The sequence below is a fragment of the Gavialis gangeticus genome, unplaced genomic scaffold, assembly GCF_001723915.1.
Source record: "Gavialis gangeticus isolate Ggan-Ray unplaced genomic scaffold, GavGan_comp1, whole genome shotgun sequence".
NCBI lineage: Eukaryota > Metazoa > Chordata > Crocodylia > Gavialidae > Gavialis > Gavialis gangeticus.
The window spans coordinates 78,812,509-78,820,058 of NW_017728992.1; positions in this window are offsets into that span (position 1 = coordinate 78,812,509).

The following is a 7,550-nucleotide window of genomic DNA, read 5'->3' on the forward strand; positions in this document are numbered from 1 at the left end:
GTGAGACTCAAACCTAATAGTTCCCTCCTGGGAACTGTAGGGACTATTAGGTCCCTAAGGGACTATTAGGGATCCTGTAGCTGTAGGGACAAATCACATGGCTCCTTTGCCTTCTGTACACCAGGCCCCAAACCTCACAGATGTTACAATAATGTTTCTTCTGTTGGAGCCTCAGCTTTCCCAGAGCTCTGCCCCTTTACTGTTGCTAGGTCTTTTAGCCTAGGCCCACTGTATCAGACCTGGCTTTGCGGCATTAGCATCCACCTATTGCATTCAGTCTCTGGACCCTTTGCTTCTGTCTGCCAGGCTCCTGACCCACTATGGCTGCACTCCTCTGGTGCCAGGCCCTTGGCCCCTATCTTACTGTGCCCCTCTCAGGCACTGGGCCCCTGACAATAGTTCAGGCCTTGAGCCTGCCCCTGACAAGGGCTCAAGGCAATCACATGCCTTACAGGCACTAATGGGACCTCCAAAACCACCCCTTTCAGTCCCACCCCAACCACCACATCAAACAGCAACATAAACATCAGCCCTTGGGATATAGCATGGCAATAACAATACAGCCTGCACTCTGTCCCTTTAAGAGAGCAAACCTCTACCCCTGGGATAGCATGCCTCCTGCCCTTGGGCACCTTGTGAATTTCTGGAGGTATACTAATTTTACAAGCTAGTAAATGTCCCTGCGTAGCTTTCCTGTGCTCCTTCCCCTGACAGTTGCCAGACAGTCTCCCTACGAGCCTAGCCTTGGGCTTATATGCTGTCAGAGCCGTGCTTCCCTCTGGTCAGCTGACCACCTGCTGGTGCTGGCTAATTACCTCATTAGCCTGTTGCTCAGGCAACCTGAAGCTAGGTGTCCTGCCTAGCCCACAGAGCTCTTGACTGGACTGCTTCTACTCTTAAACAGAAGCAGGCACACCTTAGTGCCCTGTGACACCTGCATGTCTATAGACACCTTAAGGTAACGCCCTGCCCTACCTTGTCTCTCTTTCACCATAGGTTATACTGACACCAAGATATTTATAGTGTACAATAGGTCAGTGAATTATACCAAAGTGTCACATGCATCACATTACATCATTGAGCAATCATTGCTGATTTAGACGCAACCAATTTGTCTTTATCACTCACTACAACAAAACCCAATTTTACACAGAACGTTTAGTGTACACTGGTTCTCAATTGTTTTACAAGGTCAAATGAAAATAAGGAGAATCAGAGAATTTACCAAGTATGGATGAGGAAGAAAAGATAACTATTTTAACTAATATATGTGTAAGATGACATAGCAGCTTTCAAATTTCTACTTTCAGGGTTGCACTTGTCAGCAGGCTGGGTAATTAGGTGTCTGATTTGCAAGCAGAGTTCTAGAGAAAAGCCTCGAGTTCAAGTTAAGGCCCATCTGGAAATTTTGCATAAACACTTAAGGATGAATAGATAGGGGAAACCTATTCCTGATCGCATAAAATACAAAAAAGCTTTTGTGAAGAGATCAAAAGGTGAACAGAGAGAGCAGAGAAGGAGGAGAGCGAGCTCTTAAGAGAAGGCAAAAATATGGAGGGTTTTAAGAATGGGGAAGGGTACTTCTAAAGTGGATTTTGAAATAGGAAGCATGAATTCCAAAGTTAAGCTAGGAAAAGGAATGAGAATACTGTCCAAGGTTGAAGCAGGATAGTACAATATTCAGCTACTGAATTTGTAAGTGGTCACAGGAAGATTCTTCTTAAAAGGTATTTTTGAAGAGAGAATGATAGTGAAATACATAATGGCGGCAAGTAGAAGCTCTAAGTTAATATCAGGGAGTTTTTGCATGCGCTCCAAGGGTGGGGTGGGGAGGCACTTTAATTAGACTGGCTCTGAGACCACTCTAATTAAAGCAGCCACAGTGTCTCTTGTATCAGCGCCCCCATGTTTCAAAATGGCAGTGGGGTGCTTTAACTAAAGCTTGTCTAACAAGCTTTAGTTAAAGTGCCCCTGCCACCATTCTGAAGAGCGGGGATGCTGATATATGAGACATGAAAGATGCTGAAGCTCACTAATTAGTACATACCAACAGACTCAACTGATCGAGTTTTCTCCAATGTGCTGTAATTACAGCTTGTTGGATCAGCCTCCCCATATGTCTACAGGCACTGTGAGATAAAAGAGATGTAGCAGTGTTTAAGATCCCTCTTCTTGCACAAATGAAACTCTCCTCTCTTTGAAGCACTGGGCTGAAGGAGAACTACAAGGTCAAGTTAGACCGAAGAGCAGACCTTATAAAAACTCAAAAAAATCTCCATATTTCAATATTAGTTACAGACAATAAGAGAGGGAAATAGACAGAGCAGAAGGGTAGGATCTTAGTTTTTTGGGATATCTGAAAGAAGGGCTCTTGGCAGAGGTGGAACAGAAACAAAACATGACATATCAATATATGTGCACTACTGTACATCCTGCAATTATGTAGAGCATTGCAAGGAAGTAAGTAATATGGGGCATTTTAAATGAGATTAAATGAATAATTTCCCCAGTGGAAGGTACTACTCCTACACAATTCTACTACAGATTTTTAGGGGTATATTCAGCAGAACCTTAATTATCTGAGAATGCACCGATAATGTATTAAGCGAGTCTGCAAGCTGAAGGCAAGGAGAGAGCTGCTGACACAGCCAATTCCCTTTGGTCATAGAAGAATTATGTTCAACTTATAATAAAAACTTCTGCACAGAAATATTCCACAAAAAAATTAAAACTCCATACAGAATTGTAGCAAATAGAACTGGAAGGGATGTTGAGAGGTCATCTAGTCCATTCTTCTCCCCCAAGGCATGATCAACTATTCCCAAGCTATTCTGGGCAGATGTTTCTATAACCTTTTTCTTAAAACCCTTCAGTGACAGCAGTTCCACAGTCTCCCTAGGTAATGTGTTCCTGAGCATAAATAGAAGCTGGGTTTGTTGACTAAAGAGGAAGACATAAAGGCAAGTTAAGCTACAGTTTTCCCCAAAGTCAGCAGACTACAAAGGAAAGAGGAATGAGGCTGTGTATTTTCTGTTCTATACTCTGTCTATAGCAACATAGCTGCTTCTCTCTTCTGTTTTCTTTTTGCTGGATGTGCAATATAAAAAGACAGGTATTGCCTTTTTTTAAATGAACAGAGCAGGTATCATTCTTTGTTTTTGATCAAGGTGTAAAATCTTTCTATTCAATTGTTCTGTCCTATAAGGATTCCACAAATCCTGGTCTTGCATTTTGAAACTACACAGCAACGTAAAACTATTTAAGAGAGAGGCATCACTGGGGATAGCTGAGATGCACCTGGAAACCAAGATAACCTTAAATGCATGGGAATGCCAAAGGAGGAAGTTGGCATGGGGAATGGTTATGGTTGTGTGAAGGCTACTGGGAAACAGCAGACATGAAGGAAGGCTGATAGCTGAATCCAGAGCAGAAAGAGACATATACATCTAAAGTTAGCACACCCAAGAAGAGAACATCCAGATACTTCTTTTAGCTGCCAAATTACAATAGCTGCAATAATAACTGTTTAAGCTATCTCCAAACTACCAGACTTCCAATATCTAGTGAAAATTGTCTTTAATTTAGCTTCTGTCCAAAATGCACCTATCTCCATAGGAAAAAAGACACTCTCATTTTTCCTATGGCTATACACTTGACACATTGAACAAAACTTGCTCATTGCTGGTAATCTTAGCTTTAATTTGGGGCTGTCAGACTGGTGGCCTGTAGACCACATGTTAAGTTGTCACTCCCCCTATTGCTTTAGTGGTCAGAATCTCTGGGTTCCCTTGCCTCCTCTGATTTCTGCCTTCTGCATTTGCCCCATGGGGAGATGTAGTATGGCAAATTACAGTGCAAGGAGCTCAAAGTGAGAACAAAGCAAGGGTGGGGGGGACACATGTAGGTTCCTGCCACATCAACAAGAGGGGGTGTCCATGCAGGATCATTGCAGCGGATGGGGAGGGGGGGTTTCAGGTGTGTGGTGCAGTGGGGAGCATCCAGGTAGCAGATGACCCTCACTGGCGCATCCCATAGGTCATGCAGCCCCTGGAAGTGTGGTCCATGGGGCATGTGGCTCCCAGCTGCTTAGAAGTTGGACAGCCTTGCTTTAAATCAATCAGACACATCGCTCAGTGTCAGTAGCTTCCAGGACTTGTCTGCCATACATATAATCAGACATCTACTATGGCACAGGAATGTGTTCCTAATATCCTAGTGTTTAGAGTGGCTGATCATATGCAAAGAAATTAGTAAGGGCTTTTACCAATGTCTCCCACAAATCCACTTGGGCTTCTGCTTTCCCTGAAGAAATGTTGCATTTCACTCTATTTTCAGAACTGACTGCCATAGCTATGCATTTTTTTCTCTTACTTCACAACTGAGTGAAATGCTCCTATGCAAATTTATGAGTTCCCTACCAATCTAAATGTAGAAACCAGAAAGTTTGATTTGATGGAAGCCCTTCACTTTTCATTTTATGAGACTGTAATGTACAGGTAAAAGGAATTTCATTTAGTCAGTGATATTGCTCATGAAAAAGCTTCTTTCTATTGATGGACCTGCATGGTTCTTGTCTCTTGTGGAAAAACAAATTTTAGCAACAATAGTAGACAGTAGTCTAATAACCCCACTTTGTTTTATCACTCCATTTATACAAATACTGCTTTGCAAATGATGGACAGTTTTGACTTGTGAGGTGAGAAAGACAGGATTTAGCATGACTTAAGAGTAAGAGAGGGAAGATTTCTATTTAAGTTTGCTGTGAAAACCTTCATCTGATAGAAAGGTCTATCAGACAAGTTTCTAAACTTTGATTGTTATACACATCTCCATGTATCTTGATTCCACTTTTTGTTGTTGAATAAAATATCATACCTATAGTAAAAACTATTGCTTAAATGAAGGAGACTTTAGTGCATGCATGATTATTCAGAAATAAAATGGCCCTTCCAGTAATTTTCTTTCATATATGGTGTATCTGGACAGGTAACATGACATTGCAAAACTGTCTGGGGATTAGAATAAGGCTATGCTGACATTTGAAACTGAAGGTAGGTATCCATAGTAGGTAATTATATTAACTGTTGCCTAAACAGTAATAATACTGCATTGTTATTATGTGAGGAAGATACATTGAGCAACTGCTGTTGCAAGCATATATCAAAATGATGTCTTGAAATAAGCACTCATGATTCTGGTTAGGCTTTCCATGCTGCACTGCCCTGTTACTGGGCATGCTGGGATTTTTGTGCTTACCGGAAGGCAAGGAAATTCTGAGGCTGGGGAATTCAAACAAATTCTGTGATTTGTCTCATTCCATCTCATTGTCTATCTCTTTTTGTCAACTTCCTGTTGCCATTTTCAAAAGTTGTCAGGCAGCATGGAGGAAACCTTAGCAAGTGCTATTCCCCAGAGTGATAAATACAGTCTGCTACAAGCATAGCTAAGTTCATGCAATAACTGCAGAAACAGGGTGATATGAGTCCCTGGGCTTTGCTTAATTCCTTTCTTTGACTGTCTCTTAGAGCAATTTCATTTAGCGGACCACTGCTTTGGGCTCAGAAAACCATCTTTGCCTAGTGGCAGAACTGGAGGATATTAAGAAAAATAACTTATCTGGGAGAATGTCAGAGCTCACCTTGAAGTTATAGTGAAAGAACACCTTTCAGAGTAGAGAAGCCTGTTGCCATTGCTATCTGGAAACTCCCCACCCTTATTACTGGCCAGTTGATAGATTAATCATCAGCAGTGATCCCTGTTTTCTCTGAGAAAAAATCCCCAATTTTCGGTTTAATAGAAGTAACCCAAAATCCACATTTTTTCGTGATTAAAATGAAATACCACTATATAGGTGTTTCATTGTAATCATGGAAAAATGTCAGTTTTGGGTTCCTTTTTTTAAATTGAAAATTGGCAATTTTTTTTTTTTAAATAAGAAATGAGGATCCCTGATCATCAGTTGCTACAGTGGAAGTCCGTGCTCTTCTCCCTTCCTCCCTTCTTTTGGGTTATACATTTGGGAGGATGTTTATGGTTATAGTTCCCAAAGTCTATAAGGCTATTGATGGGATATATGTACTCATTCTTTCCCATACATACCAGGCCATGGTGTTGATTAACAAAAAAGGATCATTTCTCCATGGTGCTAGAAGGTCTGGTTAATTACCATCAGAGGAGATCACTAATATCAAAGTGAACTGTTCATAACATCGGGTTCTTTTCTTTCTGTGGTCTTTATGGATACTGATGGTGTTGCCATGTTTTGGGTCATTCTGACAGATCCAATTTACTTACTAGTCCCTTGGCTTATGGGTTAGGGACAGACATTCAAAAAGCCCAAGCCTGAACTGATTCAATCTTTGCAGGTTAGTGTAACCTGCAGAGGTTGAACTGATTTGCAAGTAGATAGACATTCACTTTTCATTCCGGAAATGCAGGCACATGCCTGCAGTGGCTCAGGCCAGAAGCCCAGGGACACTACAGCACACTCTCTCTTCCCTCCATAGAGAAGCTGAGCTGGTGGGGGCAGGGTACCCAGGCTCTGGCAGGCCTGAGTATGACTGAAGAGGGGTCTAAACCCCCACCTTGGCCTGCAGGGTTCAGAGGGTGGGGAAAGAGGGAACTGGCCTGGCCAGAGCCCCATGGCAGGAGGGAAAGAGGAGGGGGAGAGCCTTGTCTGCCACAGCAGCTCCCTGACAGCCAGGAGCAGTCTGGGCACACAGCTCTGCTCCTTGGCCTCAGAGGAGGACTCTTCCTCCTCCTTTTCCTCCCTCTCCCTCATCACTGTGAGGGAGGGAAGCGGGGGCTCTGTGCATTACTGCCCGGCCCTGGAGAGGGACTCTTCCCTCTTCTCCTCCTCCCCCCCTGCCACTGCGGGGTGGGGAGCAGGGTTCTGTGTGGTGCTGCCTGGTCCCAGAGGGGGACTCTTCCTCTTCCTTCCCCCGCCAACCCCACTGCCGCAGAGTGGGGAGGGAGGCTCTGTGTGGTTCTGTCAAGCCTGGCCCAGCCTGGGAACAGGAAAGGGGGCTACGTGAAATGCTGCCTGGCCCAGCCTAGCCTGGGTGTAGGGAATGGCTCTCATTAAGCCACAGATGCTGGGAAGGGCTCCATTGCCTGGACTTGTCTCAATCAGCTACATGGCAGGGCCAGCCCAGGCTGAGCCATGGGGGTAGGGCCTTCCCAGAAGCTGAGGCTTAGTGCCAGCAAAGGGGGCAGTGAGTGGTTAATTCCTCCCTCTGTCCCTTCTGCTTCTGGAAACTGCAGATGTAGTCTGTCAGCCCTGGCTGCCACCTCTGCTTCCACTCACCCACAGACAGGCAGGCCCCAGCTGCGGTGGGGGGTGGGGTGGGGGGGAAGGAGGGAAGAATTAATCTCATCCCTGCTCACTTTGCCTTAATGGCCACGTCCACACAAGCACACACGTGCCTCTTGCCCCACCTCAAAGCCCTTTGAGGCAGGGCAACAGGCACGTGTGGGAATGAAAAAATGTACCCCGCGCTTCAAACTTGGGGACAAGGGGGTGGGGCTGGGTGGGGCAGCCATTGGGGGGG